This window comes from Oncorhynchus kisutch, linkage group LG9 (assembly GCF_002021735.2).
Source record: "Oncorhynchus kisutch isolate 150728-3 linkage group LG9, Okis_V2, whole genome shotgun sequence".
NCBI lineage: Eukaryota > Metazoa > Chordata > Actinopteri > Salmoniformes > Salmonidae > Oncorhynchus > Oncorhynchus kisutch.
In genome coordinates, this window is record NC_034182.2 from 35,820,622 (window position 1) to 35,839,322 (window position 18,701).

Sequence of the window (18,701 nt, forward strand, 5' to 3'; positions counted from 1 at the left end):
CTGTTCTGTTGCCTCAGCATTGCATCAGTGTTGCCTCAGGGCCAGAAACAGGCTAATTGGTCTGATTGAGATGGTCAATATTCCTTACTGCATTCATGAAAGGGGCTTTAAAAATATGTATTTTCTGTGTAATTAGACTAAACTGAATTAGTTTAGTATTCTCAACGACTTGGCCAATGGAGCTGCGATTCAATTGAAGGTAGAGGAATGATCAGTATCACTGTTTCAGTCAAGGCACAAAGACACACACACACACACACTGTATATAAACCTACGGTCATGGTTAAGATCCCATCCTAACCTGCTTCATCTTTCTTCTCTCCTGTCTTTTAGGTAAGTTCCAGATATTGTGGCGGGCACGGGGACAGTCTTGAGATCACCATGATGCAGAAGGTATCATTGACATGACCCTCACTGCTTTGAAACACCTTCAAGTGGTCTATGCATTTGTATTAGTTCTGGTCTGGCTGAAAATGATGAAGTTTCTGTGAACACAGGTTGCTCGTACAGTGCCTTGCCAAAGTATTGGTCCCCCTTGAACTTTGCGACCTTTTGCCACATTTCAGGCTTCAAACATAAAGATATAAAACTGTATTTTTTGTGAAGAATCAACAACAAGTGGGACATGAAGTGGAACGACGTTTATTGGATATTTCAAACCTTTTTAACAAATCAAAAACTGAAAAATTGGGTGTGCAAAATGATTCAGCCCCCTTAAGTTAATACTTTGTAGCGCCACCTTTTGCTGCGATTACAGCTGTAAGTCGCTTGGGGTATGTCTCTATCAGTTTTGCACATCGAGAGACTGACATTTTTTCCCATTCCTCCTTGCAAAACAGCTCGAGCTCAGTGAGGTTGGATGGAGAGCATTTGTGAACAGCAGTTTTCAGTTCTTTCCACAGATTCTCGATTGGATTCAGGTCTGGACTTTGACTTGGCCATTCTAACACCTGGATATGTTTATTTTTGAACCATTCCATTGTAGATTTAGCTTTATCTTTTGGATCATTGTCTTGTTGGAAGACAAATCTCCGTCCCAGTCTCAGGTCTTTTGCAGACTCCATCAGGTTTTCTTCCAGAATGGTCCTGTATTTGGCTCCATCCATCTTCCCATCAATTTTAACCATCTTCCCTGTCCCTGCTGAAGAAAAGCAGGCCCAAACCATGATGCTGCCACCACCATGTTTGACAGTGGGGATGGTGTGTTCAGGGTGATGGGCTGTGTTGCTTTTACGCCAAACATAACGTTTTGCATTGTTGCCAAAAAGTTCAATTTTGGTTTCATCTGACCAGAGCACCTTCTTCCACATGTTTGGTGTGTCTCCCAGGTGGCTTGTGGCAAACTTTAAACGACACTTTTTATGGATATCTTTAAGAAATGGCTTTCTTCTTGCCACTCTTCCATAAAGGCCAGATTTGTGCAATATACGACTGATTGTTGTCCTATGGACAGAGTCTCCCACCTCAGCTGTAGATCTCTGCAGTTCACCCAGAGTGATCATGGGCCTCTTGGCTGCATCTCTGATCAGTCTTCTCCTTGTATGAGCTGAAAGTTTAGAGGGACGGCCAGGTCTTGGTAGATTTGCAGTGGTCTGATACTCCTTCCATTTCAATATTATCGCTTGCACAGTGCTCCTTGGGATGTTTAAAGCTTGGGAAATCTTTTTGTATCCAAATCTGGCTTTAAACTTCTTCACAACAGTATCTTGGACCTGCCTGGTGTGTTCCTTGTTCTTCATGATGCTCTCTGCGCTTTAAACGGACCTCTGAGACTATCACAGTGCAATTTATACGGAGACTTGATTACACACAGGTGGATTGTATTTATCATCATTAGTCATTTAGGTCAACATTGGATCATTCAGAGATCCTCACTGAACTTCTGGAGAGAGTTTGCTGCACTGAGAGTAAAGGGGCTGAATAATTTTGCACGCCCAATTTTTCAGTTTTTGATTTGTTACAAAAGTTTGAAATATCCAATAAATGTCGTTCCACTTCATGATTGTGTCCCACTTGTTGTTGATTCTTCACAAACAAATACAGTTTTATATCTTTATGTTTGAAGCCTGAAATGTGTCAAAAGGTCGCAAAGTTCAAGGGGGCCCGAATACTTTCGCAAGGCACTGTAGGCTATGTGTCCTTGCTGACTTCATCACACAGCCATTGTATGATAGCTAAAAGTCCACGCAGGGCTTTCTAGATCCCTTGCAGTGAGTATGTACCAGACGCAGTATCTCTCAATTTACCTGTGAATCATTGCCTTCCATTGGTTCTCTACTGTGAATGACCCAGGAGAGTTTCTGTAATCAGCATAAAACCAACACAACTGCAGCACCACTACACATTCTGTATGTCGCCCACACAACCTATTGTAAATACTGGCCTGGTGTGACGACGATGATGCTGCCGAAACAATGTCTCATCTCAAGCCTTGGCAGTCATCTCCACCTCCTCCCTGCCTCTTCACCACGCGACCCCTCACCTCCTGTCCCATCATAGAGTTGCAGGCAGTCGCCTTGGGAAGGCCCCTCCCACGCCTCCTTGCAGCAGGCTTCACCTGCTATATTGTAGCCTTCCTTTGGCTGTCAAGCAGTGCTGATATCTCCTTATTGTTAACCCTTTACGTTCTGCAAAGCAAGGGTGAAGGGGTAGATGAGAAGGAAATAGGGGGGGTCCCAAGGAAAGAGGAGGGGGCAGGCAATCAAGAGTCTAAATTGAAAATATGGTAATCAAATCTCCACGTAATCTCCTGTTTTCCAACTACTTCACCCCCCTCACCCCCAGCCTCCTCACCCCCCACCCTCCTCTCCACACGGGCTACTGAATAATACACCCCCCCAATGGCTCTATCCATAATTCATGCCCCCTCTTGGAGGGTGTGTGCGTGTGCGAGTACATGTGTGTGCATAAGTGTGTGTGTGTGTGTCACTGGGGGTTGCTATTAGTGTCTGACAAGCAGTGAAGAGGGAAGGGGAATCGGGTCAGGTTGGTGTCAGGGCAGCAAATGTCAGAGCAGCGCCGTGGTGCCCGCCGTTAACCTTGTTCCACGGAGGTGTACATATTTATGGCATTACCGTTGTCGTGCCAACCGGCGTCGGCTGGGTGTCTGCTAATACCTCTCAGAGGGGACAGGATGAACGGAGGTAAAAAGGAGGTTTTTGTAAAAAATAAATAAAAATAGAACAGTATTATTTGGATTATAGCTCTACTTCAGAGGGTGTAGAGAGCAGTGCACTATTTTCCCTTTTTGTTACTATTTCTGAACGTTTTCTCTAAACATCCCTCCAACTTCCTTGTAGTACGTGTGTTTTCCATGCGGTTTTATTGACAGATGTCAGTTAGGATTCATTTGGTGTTCATGACGTTCTGTCAGTCACAAGAGCAGGTCATGGAGGGGATGCTGGGGGTGGTTGGAGCCCAGACTATAAACAATCTCATCAGAGCTGACAGCCATTGCCCCGAGTTATCTGCTGTTATTGCCCTGATTTGACTGTGGTAGCTAATTAAAGGGAGAGACGTGATCAAGGAGAGAAGCTGGTTTGGATGTTTAAGAGCTTTAAAGTAATAGTAATAATATTTCTTCAGGTTGTGTGTACTTTTACCAATCCATCGAGTGGCGATTCAATAATGACTTCTCGTGTGGTAAAAAGAAGCCTCTCTCTGTTCCCCTCGTCCATGAAAGGGACTAATCAAGTCAACAATGGAGGATGTGTTCTCTGTGTTCCGTGTAGTATGTCCCCTGTATGTCTCTATGTCCCTTGTGTGTCCCTATGTCCCCTGTATGTCACTCTGACCCCAATGTGTCACACTGACCTTTCTATCAGCCCTGATTTCCCATGAGTCACCGGCCACCAGAGCCAGCTCTCTCCATCTCTCTCCCCCCTGACAGAGTCCTCTCTCCCCTCTGTGTGTCCTAAACCAGACCCCTCTGTAGGACAGAGCACCATTCTCACTCTGTGTGTTCAGCTTGTTGAGGCTTTGTAGAGCTACTGTGTCGTAGTTCTGTGTTCTCTGTCTCCATAAGGTCAGTGACAGCAGCGTCCATTGTAGGAAAGTCACTCTTCTCATGTAGCGCGTTCATCTTTGTCAGCCCTGGTTTCCGTTTGCTTGTTAGGTCATGAGAAAGGACAAGTGATATAAAAAGATCATTATCTTCCCAACTTCCCACATTACGTTGATCATTACGGAAAATATCTGGATAATAAAGTTTTTAATTTAATATTCATTCAATACATTTTCCTAATTTCCCCTTTGCCATCTTAAAGGTTGTTGTTCAGATTCTGTTTCAGGACATCATCAACTCTTGTTATGTTACGGTAAGAGAGAGAAGTGTAGAGAGAGAGCAGTGTAAAATGATCTGTCTACCACTCAGCAGAGCCATCTACTTCAGAACAACTTCTGGTGCCGAGTATTTACTGGGAGGGACACTGCTATATTGACCTCTCGCTCTCGCTCTCGCTCTCTCTCTCTCTCTCTCTCTCTCTCTCTCTCTCTCTCTCTCGCTCTCCTCTCTCTCTCTCTCTCTCTCTCTCTCTCTCTCTCTCTCTCTCTCTCTCTCTCTCTCTGTCTGTCTCTGTCTCTCTGTCTCTCTCGCTCTCCTGTCTCTCTCGCTCTCGCTCTCCTCTCTCTCTCTCTCTCTCTCTCTCTCTCTCTCTCTCTCTCTCTCTCTCTCTCTCTCTCTCTCTCTCTCTCTCTCTCTCTCTCTCTCTCTCTCTCTCTCTCTCTGTCTCTGTCTCTGTCTCTCTCTCTCTGTCTCTCTCTCTCTCTCTCTCTCTCTCTCTCTCTCTCTCTCTCTCTGTCTCTCTCTCTCTCTCACACTCGCTCTTTTTCTCTCTCTAGCTCTCGCTCTCCTCTCTCTCACGCTCTCTCTCCCCCCCCCCCCTCTCTCTCAATTCAATTCAAGGGGCTTTATTGGCATGGGAAACATATGTTAACATTGCCAAAGCAAGTGAAGTAGCTAATATACAAAAGTGAAATAAACAATAAAATTGAACAGTAAACATTACACTCACAGAAATTCCAAAGAATAAACACATTACAAATGTCATATTGTGTATATATACAGTATTGTAACGATGTGCAAATGGTTTAAAGTACAAAAGGGAAAATAAATAAACATAAATATGGGTTGTATTTACAATGGTGTTCGTTCTTCACTGGTTGCCCTTCTCTTGTGGCAACAGGTCACAAATCTTGCTGCTGTGATGGCACACTGGTATTTCACCCAGTAGATATGGGAGTTTATCAAAATCAGGTTTGTTTTTGAATTCTTTGGATCTGTGTAATCTGAGGGAAATATGTGTCTCTAATATGGTCATACATTGGACAGGAGCTTAGGAAGTGCAGCTCAGTTTCCACCTCATTTTGTGGGCAGTGTGCACATAGCCTATCTTCTCTTGACAGCCAAAGCTTTCCTTAAGTTTGGGTCAGTCACGATGGTCAGGTATTCTGCCACTGTGTACTCTCTGTTTAGGGCCAAATAGCATTCTAGTTTGCTCTGGGGTTTTTTGTTAATTATTTCCAATGTGTCAAGTAATTATATTTTTGTTTTCTCATGATTTGGTTGGGTCTAATTGTGTTGCTGTCCTGGGGCTTTGTGGGGTCTGTTTGTGTTTGTGAACAGAGCCCCAGGACCAGCTTGCTTAGGGGACTCTTCTCCAGGTTCATCTCTCTGTGGGTGATGGCTTTGTTATGGAAGGTTTGGGAATCGCTTCCTTGTAGGTTGTTGTAGAATTTAACGGCTCTTTTCTGGATCAGCCTAATTCTGCTCTGCATGCATTATTTGGTGTTTTACATTGTACACAGATTATTTTTTTGCATGCAGAGTCTCAGTTTGGTGTTTGTTAAATTTGGTGAATTCCTGGTTGGTGAGCGGACCCCAGACCTCACAACCATAAAGGTCAATGGGTTCTATAACTGATTCAAGTATTTTTTTGCCAGATCCTAATTAGTATGTCAAATTTTATGTTCCTTTTGATGGCATAGAAGGCCCTTCTTGCCTTGTCTCTCAGATCATTCACAGCTTTGTGGAAGTTACATGTGGCACTGATTAGGCCAAGGTATGTAGTTTTTTCTGTGCTCTTGGGAAACAGTGTTCAGATGAAATTTGTATTTGTGGGTCCTGGTGACTGGACCTTTTTTGGAACACTATTATTTTGGTCTTACTGAGTTTTACTGTCAGGGCCCAGGTCTGTCAGAATTTTGAAGAGGGTGGGGCTTAAGCTGCATCCCTGTCTCACCACACGGATTTTGTAATGTCGTATGTTTTGTAAAAGCCATTGTTTTCCCTGAGGAAATGTACGAGCATGCTGTTAATGATAATACAGAGGATTTTCCCAAGGTTGCTATTGACGCATTTTCCCAAAGTTGCCCCCTCCCCCCTCTCACTCTCTGATGGAAAGAGAAAGGACAGTGAGATAATGTGTAAACACCTCTAGTGTTGATATCTGTTTAAGTTCCCTTTAGAAGCTGAGAATGCCTGGTCATGAAATGCTTTGAAAGGCTGGTCATGACTCACATCAACACCATTATCTCAGAAACCCTAGATCCACTACAATTTCCAAACCCCCCCAACAGATCCACAGCTGACGCAATCTCTATTGCACTCCACACTGGCCTTTCCCACCTGAACAAAAGGAAAACCTACGTGAGAATGCAATTCATTGACTACAGCTCAGCGTTCAACACCATAGTGCCCTCATAGCTCATCACTAAGCTAAGGACCCTGGATCTCAACAACTCCCTCTTCAACTGGATCCTGGACTTCCTGACGGGCCGCCCCCAGGTGGCAAGGGTTGGTAACAACACATCCGCTACGCTGATCCTCAACACGGGGGTCCCTCAGGGGCCATCATTAAGTTTGCATAGTAGGCCTGATCACCAACAATGATGAGACAGCCTACAGGGAGGAGGTCAGAGACCTGGCAGTGTGGTGCCAGGACAACAACCTCTCCCTCAACGTGATCAAGACACAGAAGATGATCGTGGACAACAGAAAAAGGGGCCCCCATTCTCATCGATGAGGCTGAAGTGGAGCAGGTTGAGAGCTTCAAGTTCCTTGGTGTCCACATCACCAACAAACTATCATGGTCCAATCACACCAAGACAGTCGTGAAGAGGGCACGACAATGCCTATTCCCCCTCAGGAGACTGAAAACATTTGGCATGGGTCAGCTCCTCAAAGTCCTACAGCTGTACCAGTACCCCTGTATAAAGCTTCTTTTTTTTATTGTTGCTCTTTAATTATTTGTTATTTTTCTATTTTATTCTTTTTTTTTCCTTTTCAATTTTTTATTTATTTATTGTTTACTTCAGTTTATTTTGTAAATACTTTCTTAACACTCATTTTTTTTCATTAAACTGCATTGTTGGTTAAGGGTTAAGGACTTACAAGTATATATTTCACTGTAAAGTCTACACTTGTTGTATTTGGCGAATGTGACAAACACCATTTTGATTTTATTTGATATTTTTGCCAGGGACAGCCACACTACGATATAAAGGTTATCAATGTTGTTTCATCTTGTAGTGTGGCTAGGATAGCTATCACCATTTTCTTAATCCTCTGTATGCATAATACAACTGTGTATATATCATTCATATGTGTGTGTGTGTGTGTGTGTGTGTGTGTGTGTCACACACTAAAAAAGCCTCATTAAATAAATTGTTATCTTTATGAAACATGTACTACCTGACCAAAAGTATGTGGACACCTGCTTTTCAAACATCTCATTCCAAAATCAAGGGCGTCAATATAGAGTTGGTCCCCCCTTTGCTGATATAACAGCCTCCAATCATATGGAAGGCTTTCCACTAGATGTTGGAACATTGCTGCGTCTATCGGACTGCCAGATGGTGAAGCGTGATTCATCACTCCAGAGAACGCATTTCAACTGCTCCAGAGTCCAATGGCAACAAGGTTTACACCACTCCAGCCGATGCTTGGCGTTGCGCATGGTGATCTTAGGCTTGTGTTCAGCTGCTCGGTGGTGGAATCCCAATAACACCACTTATAGTTGGGGGCAGCTCTAGCAGGGCTGACATTTGACAAAGTGACTTGTTGGAAAGGTGGCATCCTATGACGGTGCAACATTGAAAGTCACTGAGCTCTTCAGTAAGGCCATTCTACTGCCAATGTTTGTCTATGGAGATTGCATGGCAGTGTGCTTGATTTTAAACACCTGTCAGCATATGGTGTGGCTGAAATAGCCGAATCCACTAATTTGAATATTTTGGGATATATATAGTGTATAAATCTAGAGCGACAGTTTTGATTTCTTTCTCTGTCAGCTTCCAGCTGTAGGCTATATTCATTCTCTCATTTACTTCCTAAACTCAGGGATCGATGTCATTTCAGAGGGATTGGCCTGGTTCCCAATAGTATGCCACACTATAGGCTTAACCAAGAGAAACGACTCCATTCAAAATAAACATTATGCAGGGAGAGAAAGAGGTGGTAGTAGTAGTAGTAGAAATACGAGTTAAAAGCTTTACCCTATTGCCATAATACATGGATGACCCCTGTCACACCGTGAGCAAAGGCACCAGTCATATTGCGTAACAGAGTTGCTGGGTCCATGATATCCATTGGCCGTCAGTCCTTTATTGATCCTGTGCCCGGTCACAAAGCAAAATGAACACAGCCCCCTAATAGAATTCCTATCTGCTGGCTCTGTGATGCCTCTGTACAGAACATACAGTAGACTTGTTGTCTATGGTAGGACTGGCAGGGCATACAGTGAGCCTGAGGGTGTGTGAATAAGAGAGAGGTACGATGACTTGAGATGCTGTCCTTACAAGGGATTGGTACAGATATAGGTATTGTCTTCCAATGGCAGTTCGACCACTGCTGGAAAACAAACATGAGCTCAATAAGAATGCACAGCTAAACAGCGATTTCAAAACACACGCGCGCGCACACACACACACACACACACACACACACACACTCTGGCATCTGAGATCATGAATCACTGGGTTTAGATGGTCAGATGTTCTCTCTTTAGATAAGGATTTGCTCTACATAAGACACATAGCTACCGCCCTCCTTCATATACATCCACAGGGAAAGGACTTGTCATTTCTGATTAACAGGTTGGCTCAAGTATGATCGGGCCCTAGATATGAAAAGGGAATGAAAATTGACACGTTGGGAGGGTTCCCTGTAATTAGTTAGTCTACTGTGTGTTGTCCTTTTACTTAGTTAATAGGTACTATTGTCTAATTACTTAGTTGATAGGTACTATTACTTAGTTAATAGATACTATTGTGCTACTTGTACTACTTGCCTAATCCTGTGGAAGTGGTGACGAAGCAGCAGGTTGTGTGTGTGTGTGTGTGTGTGTGTGTGTGTGTGTGTGTGTGTGTGTGTGTGTGTGTGTGTGTGTGTCACTCCTTGGTCCCGGTCAGGTCTTATTCTAGGTCAGCAGAGAAGACTCCTCTATTTCTGTCTGGCTAATCCCCCTGAGCGCGCGTGCACACACACACACACTCCCATCTTCTGTCTGTGTGTGTGTGGGTCTCAAACACAGTCTGCTAATACCTCCAGCACGGTACTCACTAATCCACTCACAGTAGTCAACCACACCGTCCTGCACACTAGAACTCTCCCCCCGCCCCCTCACACACTCCCCCCTTATGTCACGGACCATCTAGCTGTACCTCCTCACACACTCTGGATATTCCCCGGGGGTTAGAGCTGCGACCACCCCATCAGAGCACCCATGAACACAGGCATGGTGGTGGGAGCCACAGGCCAGGTAAGGCTAAAGTAGACTAGTCTAGTTAGACTCTGGTCCTAACGTCCCGAGACCCTCCACCTGTATTATAACTGGACGCTTTCGGCCCTTAACAACCCCGTAGCGCTAGGCTAAGCTAACCTAACCTTATTGTAAGCGCTCTGTATGGACCTCTGTATGAAAGATATGGGTGCCATCATGAGTTAGCTTACAGTGGTCGCTAACGAGTTTAGCTGTAATGTGCTGTTTTGTGTCAGGGAGGGAGTGCTTTAGGGGCCTTGAATGCTCTCTCTTTCTCGCTCGCTCTCTCTCAGGACCTTCTTAATTAAACTTCTTGACAACCAAAAGCACTGCGAGTGTGGTCTTTCTCTCTCTCTCTCTCTCTGTCTCTCTCTCTCTCTGTCTCTCTCTCTCTCTCTCTCTGTCTCTCTCTCTCTCTGTCTCTCTCGCTCTCTCTCTCTCTCAATTCAATTCAATTCAATTCAATTCAAGGGCTTTATTGGCATGGGAAACATGTGTTAACATTGCCAAAGCAAGTGAGGTAGACAACATACAAAGTGAATATATAAAGTGAAAAACAACTAAAATTAACAGTAAACATTACACATACAGAAGTTTCAAAACAGTAAAGACATTACAAATGTCATATTATATATATATATATATACAGTGTTCTAACAATGTACAAATGGCTAAAGGACACAAGATAAAATAAATAAGCATAAATATGGGTTGTATTTACAATGGTGTTTGTTCTTCACTGGTTGCCCTTTTCTCGTGGCAACAGGTCACAAATCTTGCTGCTGTGATGGCACACTGTGGAATTTCACCCAGTAGATATGGGAGTTTTTCAAAATTGGATTTGTTTTCGAATTCTTTGTGGATCTGTGTAATCTGAGGGAAATATGTCTCTCTAATATGGTCATACATTGGGCAGGAGCTTAGGAAGTGCAGCTCAGTTTCCACCTCATTTTGTGGGCAGTGAGCACATAGCCTGTCTTCTCTTGAGAGCCATGTCTGCCTACGGCGGCCTTTCTCAATAGCAAGGCTATGCTCACTGAGTCTGTACATAGTCAAGGCTTTCCTTAATTTTGGGTCAGTCACAGTGGTCAGGTATTCTGCCGCTGTGTACTCTCTGTGTAGGGCCAAATAGCATTCTAGTTTGCTCTGTTTTTTTGTTAATTCTTTCCAATGTGTTAAGTAGTTATCTTTTTGTTTTCTCATGATTTGGTTGGGTCTAATTGTGCTGCTGTCCTGGGGCTCTGTAGTGTGTGTTTGTGTTTGTGAACAGAGCCCCAGGACCAGCTTGCTTAGGGGACTCTTCTCCAGGTTCATCTCTCTGTAGGTGATGGCTTTGTTATGGAAGGTTTGTGAATCGCTTCCTTTTAGGTGGTTGTAGAATTTAGCAGCTCTTTTCTGGATTTTGATAATTAGTGGGTATCGGCCTAATTCTGCTCTGCATGCATTATTTGGTGTTCTACGTTGTACACGGAGGATATTTTTGCAGAATTCTGCGTGCAGAGTCTCAATTTGGTGTTTGTCCCATTTTGTGAAGTCTTGGTTGGTGAGCGGACCCCAGACCTCACAACCATAAAGGGCAATGGGCTCTATGACTGATTCAAGTATTTTTAGCCAAATCCTAATTGGTATGTTGAAATTTATGTTTCTTTTGATGGCATAGAATGCCCTTCTTGCCTTGTCTCTCAGATCGTTCACAGCTTTGTGGAAGTTACCTGTGGCGCTGATGTTTAGGCCAAGGTATGTATAGTTTTTTGTGTGCTCTAGGGCAACAGTGTCTAGATGGAATTTGTATTTGTGGTCCTGGTGACTGGACCTATTTTGGAACACCATTATTTTGGTCTTACTGAGATTTACTGTCAGGGCCCAGGTCTGACAGAATCTGTGCATAAGATCTAGGTGCTGCTGTAGGCCCTCCTTGGTTGGTGACAGAAGCACCAGATCATCTCTGTCTCTCTCTCTCTCTCTCTCTGTCTGTGTCTCAGGGGGACAGTGTTACTTTATCACAGGCTTATCTTTAATCCCACCATAAGGAAGCCCCCCTGCTTTATCTCTTCATTGTGCATTATAATCAACGTCATTAACCTACTCTTTCTACGGAGATAATGCTAAGGCGCTAGCATTAGCCACAGTAGCAGGTCAGCTAGCATTAGCCACAGTAGCAGGTCAGCAGATGCTAGCCCTATAGCTTGTTTTCATATGTATCTTTATTGAATGCTGTGTGTGTTACATTGTGAATAAATCATCAGGCCTAAACATCCAGGAGAGAAGTAGTATAGAGTATGTGTGAGTCAATCTCCTGTGGTTGATATGCTGTATACTCCTGTGTTGGTAAGAATCCCACCTAGGGGTAGATGTGTGTAGGTAACAGCCCCACCTAGGGGTATATGTGTGTATTTGGGAAAAGTGCTTCTGTTGTGGTTGGTGTGAAGTGTTTTAATTCTCTACACTGTGACTGGTGGTGTTAAATGTCAGCAGAGACAGAATTGAAGCACGTTAGTGTGTAAAATGTGTGTGCGCGCGCGTGTGTTTGTGTGTGTCCTTAGCAGTGGAGGCTGCTGAGGGGAGGACGACTCATAATAATGTCTGGAACGGAGTAGATGGAATGGCATCCACCACGTAGCAACCACGTGTTTGTTATTGATACCATTCCACCTATTCCACTCCAGCCAGTAAGTTGAACTCTGAGGAGAATGGGGATGCATGATGTCATCATGACCCTCAGGGGGAGATCTGGGACAGCTCATTTGGCTGGGGCACTGATGAATCCTCCATCCATCTCTCTCCCCTGTATTTCTCTATCTCATAGGGCTTTGTTTACAGAGATTTAATGGTAGACTGTGAGACAGGAGTTTGTAGCCTGGCTGCACGCATGCACGCACGCACACACACACACACACACACACACACACACACACACACACACACACACACACACACACACACACACACACACACACACACACACATATCCACTTCTCTCAGTTCAGATGCTATCATGAATCTGCATTATGGTTCATCCAGGAGGTGTGTGTTTCTATACAGTATGAATATGTTCTCATTCAGGCCTGTGAAGGCTCAGGTTGGCCTAATGAAACCCGTGGGACGGCCCATCACACACAGAGAAGTGGAATTTACCAGCCCCCCCCCCTTGTTGCTAAGCAATGGGTTACCAGGGCGATGGAGAGGCAGAGAGCAGAACTCCAGACAGCCGTGTGTGTGTGCTTCCTTTATGACACAACACCATAGGGGTGTAGGGAGCTTTGATTGGTTTATTTTATTGAACCCTTATTTTACCAGGTAAGTTGACTGAGAACACATTCTCATTTACAGCAACGCCCTGAGGAGAGGAGGGGGCTGTGTCTCTTTTTGTCTCCCCTGGGGTTTTGGTGTTGACCTCACATTCAGAGTCAAGACACTGGCATTCCCTCTACTTGGTGAGCACTTCCATTGTATGCGGAACATATAGATTTGTTGAACAATGACACATCGGTTTGAAAATGTGAGAGAGCATCTTTGTGGTGTTAGAGTGGTTTAGCAATTTCATCATACTTTCTTATTCTTACCACATTTACTGTGATATTACAAATACATGTGAAGTCCATGGTCATCACATACTAGACAACTAGCTTACAGATTGATGATAGTGGATCTCTCTCTCAAGTCTTGTCTTAAGATGCCAGCAACATACTCATCTAACACCCACAGTGACATACATTACATTTCAATCACACCTCTGTCATTTGCTTCCCATTATGGTTCAGAGGATGGCAATACATTAAAACCCAACCCTCACCACATCTACACACGCGCGCGCACACACACACACACACACACACACACATAAACATGGACCCGCATACACCTCCCCCACCTCCACTTAATATTCCCCCACCTAGAGGTTCAAAGGTGACGGCTGGGATAGATTGTTCCTGGGGACCTGCATAGCTACAACCAGGGAGGTACAATACATCACAAATAAAGGTTACATAAAAAATGCATCACAATACATCACATTACATCACAATACATTAAATCACAATACAACATAATACATCACATTACATCACAATACAACATAATACATCACAATATATCACAATATATCACAATACATCACAATACATTACATCACAATACAACATAATACATCACATTACAATACATCACAAATAAAGGTTACATAAAAAATGCATCACAATACATCACATTACATCACAATACATTAAATCACAAAACAACATAATACATCACATTACATCACAATACAACATAATACATCACAATATATCACAATATATCACAATACATCACAATACATTACATCACAATACAACATAATACATCACATTACAATACATCACAAATAAAGGTTACATAAAAAATGCATCACAATACATCACATTACATCACAATACATTAAATCACAATACAACATAATACATCACATTACATCACAATACAACATAATACATCACAATATATCACAATACATCACATTACATCACAATACATTAAATCACAATACAACATAATACATCACATTACATCACAATACATTACATCACAATACAACATAATACATCACAATATATCACAATACATCACATTACATCACAATACATTACATCACAATACAACATAATACATCACATTACATCACAATACATTACATCACAATACAACATAATACATCACATTACATCACATTACATCACATTACATTACATCACAATACATTACATCACAATACAACATAATACATCACAATATATCACATTACATCACAATACATCACAATACACCACAATACATTACATCACAATACAACATAATACATCACAATATATCACATTACATCACATTACATCACAATACATCACAATACACCACAATACATTACATCACAATACAACATAATACATCACAATATATCACAATACATCACATTACATCACAATACATTACATCACAATACATTACATCACAATACAACATAATACATCACAATATATCACAATACATCACATTACATCACAATACATTACATCACAATACAACATAATACATCACAATATATCACAATACATCACAATACATCACAATACATTACATCACAATACAACATAATACATCACATTACAATACATCACAAATAAAGGTTACATAAAAAATACATCACAATACAACATAATACATCACAATACATTACATCACATTATATCACATTACATCACATTACATCACATCACATTACCAGAGAGTGGAGACCATTACCCAACAGCACTCCTATTGTGTCTGAATACACACTACAGCGTATATATAATAACAGGAATTGTAGAGTTTGTATACAATAGGAACAAGCTGTGGCTTTATAGTGATTAATGTGATGTGATATAGTGGTGTTCTCATGGCAACAAGGAGAGAGATTGAGGGTGTGGCTTTGTCTGTGGCTGTGGTGCCTCTTTGTCCGTATAATGCACTCCTCTACAGGAACAGAGATGCTCTCAGCGCTAGCACCTGACTCTGTCTGTCTGTCTGTCTGTCTGTACATTAGTCGACCTATCTGTCTGTCTTTCAGTGGGCAAGTCTCACTACCTTGTATTTTGTACAATGGAAACCAATTGTCCCAATACCACCCCCCTCCCCATTGAAGAAACACAGTAGGTCTTGAAGGAGCAGCTGTAGGCTATAGACTAGCTCTTGAAGGACAGCCTGTGGGCTATAGACTACTTCTTGAAGGACCGCCTGTGAGCTATAGACTACTTCTTGAAGGACCGCCTGTGGGCTACAGACTAGTTCTTGAAGGACCGCCTGTGGGCTATAGACTAGTTCTTGAAGGACCGCCTGTGGGCTATAGACTAGTTCTTGAAGGACCGCCTGTGGGCTATAGACTAGTTCTTGAAGGACAGCCTGTGGGCTATAGACAAGTTCTTGAAGGACCGCCTGTGGGCTATAGACTGTGGAGTGAAGGTGAAGGGCTGTGCTGCTCTGTGTGTGTCAGGGCAGCCAGATGGCGCACAGGCATAATTCTCACACACACACACACACACACACCCCTCCTCTCCCCTACTTTTATTTTAGTCTCACAAAAACAGATACCAAATAGTGAAGAAAGACTCAGAAGTGAGTTGTGTTAATAAAACCTTTGAAAGATGAAGAGATTTTGCTGAAATACTGGCCCTCCTCTGGGAGGCTTTTGGACATAAGTGGGGATGGAGGGAGGAGGAGGAGGGAGGAGGATGTGGGTAATATGGTGGCTTGCCCCTCAGTCCTTAAAGGAGTGTGTCACTGGTACAGAATATGTTCTTTGTGCTGATAAGAGAGACAGGGATCAGGCTGATGTCAACAGAATGAGGATTTACAGTAAAGAGCTCGTCCAGCTTGTACACCTACAACTCGGAAATTATTTACCTCTGGTTCCTTCAGCCATTCCTGCTGTATGAGGAACATTCATGGAGAATAAGCAGAGAGATGCATACAACATTACTGGTAGCCAGGATACTGTCTTCAACATCACATTACTGAGAGCCAGGATACTGTCTTCAACATGCAACATCACATTACTGAGAGCCAGGATACTGTCTTCAACATGGTCATCTAGACTATGCTCTAAAGGCCCCCTGGGGCAGGAGCTCCTAGTTAGCACAAGTGCCTCGGCTGCAAGTCACCTAGAAATCTACATCTAAACACCAGAATAAAGCAGCACACACTCCATACATACATCATGTCTTTTATATACATATCCTGAGGACATGCAATGAAATGAGAGTGGTGCTTCTGAAATCCACATGCAACCACCCAGAAAGAGCTGTCATCCTTTTGGATTAAATTGGTGTAATATTAAATTGGTCACTAGGTGGCGCCATGGTATAGCAGCAGGAACTGTTGGAGGGAGAGGCCAGAATTTAACACCCAATATTTAACCAAAACATACTGCGTTGGAAATGGTGAAAGGTGTAGTGTTGTGTGGGTTGTTAGACAATGCAGAGCAGGCGATGTTCTCGCTCCTTAGTGAGTGGTCAATGAGTAGGTGCTCCTTGGTTCAAATGGTGCGATTTCAAACAGGTAGGACTGGGTGAGAAAAGGGATCCTTCTGTATGTTTTTCAGATGGGGCGTTAAAACGGGTGTGCTGACACAATGTGGTCACTAAAGATCCCATGGCACTTATTGTAAGAGTAGGGGTGTTAACCCCGGTGTCCTGGCTAAATTCACAATCTGGCCCTCATACCATCATTGTCACCTACTCATCCCCAGCTTCCAATTGGCTCATTCATCCCTTCTCCGCTTCCCTGTAACTCTTCCCCAGGTCGTTTCTGTAAAAGAGAATATGTTCTCAGTCAACTTACCTGGTAAAATAAGGGTATAATAAGTAAATAAACGTACCGTCTGTGTGTGTTTTAAGAGGGTCAAATGGTGCTCTATTCTATTAGAATACAATGTGAAGTTGCCAGTGAACTGATCTAATCACCATTGCTCTCTTTGCCAGCATTGTTTTCAGCACCGTGGACAGGGCTTAACATTCAAATCCACACAGCATTTTACATTTAAGTGTGGGGTCATGTTCAAGTCAGTAAGATAAAATACAAAACCCTGTCTTGTGGTGCTGAAATTAACCTGCCAACATTCACTGTCGGAAAGGAGGGTCTTTCCTGTCATATTTCATAACAAAAACCTAGATGAATGCTAGCTTAATGTAAGATTTAGTCATGTTTTGATTCACGTTATGCTGCAGTAAATGTCATTAAAACTCGTTTTCAACCACTCCACACATTTCTTGTTAACAAACTATAGTGCATGACACAGTCATTTTTCCAACAATTGTTTACAGACCGATTATTTCACATATAATTCACTGTATCACAATTCCAGTGGGTCAGAAGTTCACATACACCAAGTTAACTGTGCCTTTAAAAAACTTGGAAAATTCCATGATGTCATGGCTTTAGAAGCTGCTAATTGACATAATTGGAGTCAATTGGAGGTGTATCTGTGGATGTATTTCAAGGACTACCTTCAAACTCAGTGTCTCTTTGCTTGACATCATGGGAAAATCAAGATATATCAGCCAAGACCTCAGAAAAACAAATAGTAGACCTCAACAATCTGGTTCATCCTTGGGAGCAATTTCCAATTGCCTTAAGGTACCACGTTCATCTGTACAAACAATAGTACGCAAGTATAAACACCATGGGACCAGGCAGCCGTCATACCACTCAGGAAGGAGACGCGTTCTGTCTCCTAGAGATGAACGTACTTTGGTGTGAAAACTGCAAATCAATCCCAGAACAACAGAAAAGGACCTTGTGAAGATGCTGGAGGAAACAGGTACAAAGTATCTATATTCACAGTAAAACGAGTCCTATATCAACATAACCTGAAAGGCCGCTCTGCAAGGAAGAAGCTACTGCTCTAAAACAGGCATAAAAAAGCCATACTTTTTCGTACTTTCTGGAGAAATTTCCTCTGGTCTAATGAAACAAAAAAATAGCTGTTTGGCCATAATGACCATTGTTTTGTTTGGAGGAAAAAGGGGGATGCTTGCAAGCCGAAGCACACCATCCCAACTGTGAAGCAAGGGGGTGGCAGCATCATGTTGTGGGGGTACTTTGCTGCAGGAGGGATTGGTGCACTTCACAAAATAGATGGCATCATGAGGGGGGGAAATTATGTGGATATATTGAAGCAACATCAGTCAGGAAGTTGAAGCCTGGTCGCAAATGGGTCTTCCAAATGGACAATGACCCCAAGCATAATTCCAAAGTTGAGGCAAAATGGCTTAAGGACAACAAAGTCAAGGTATTGGAGTGGCCATCACAAAACCCTGACCTCAATCCTATAGAAAATGTGTGGGCAGAACTGAAAAAGTGTGTGCGAGCAAGGAGGCCTACAAACCTGACTCAGTTACACAAGGTCTGTCAGGAGGAATGGGCCAAAATTCACCC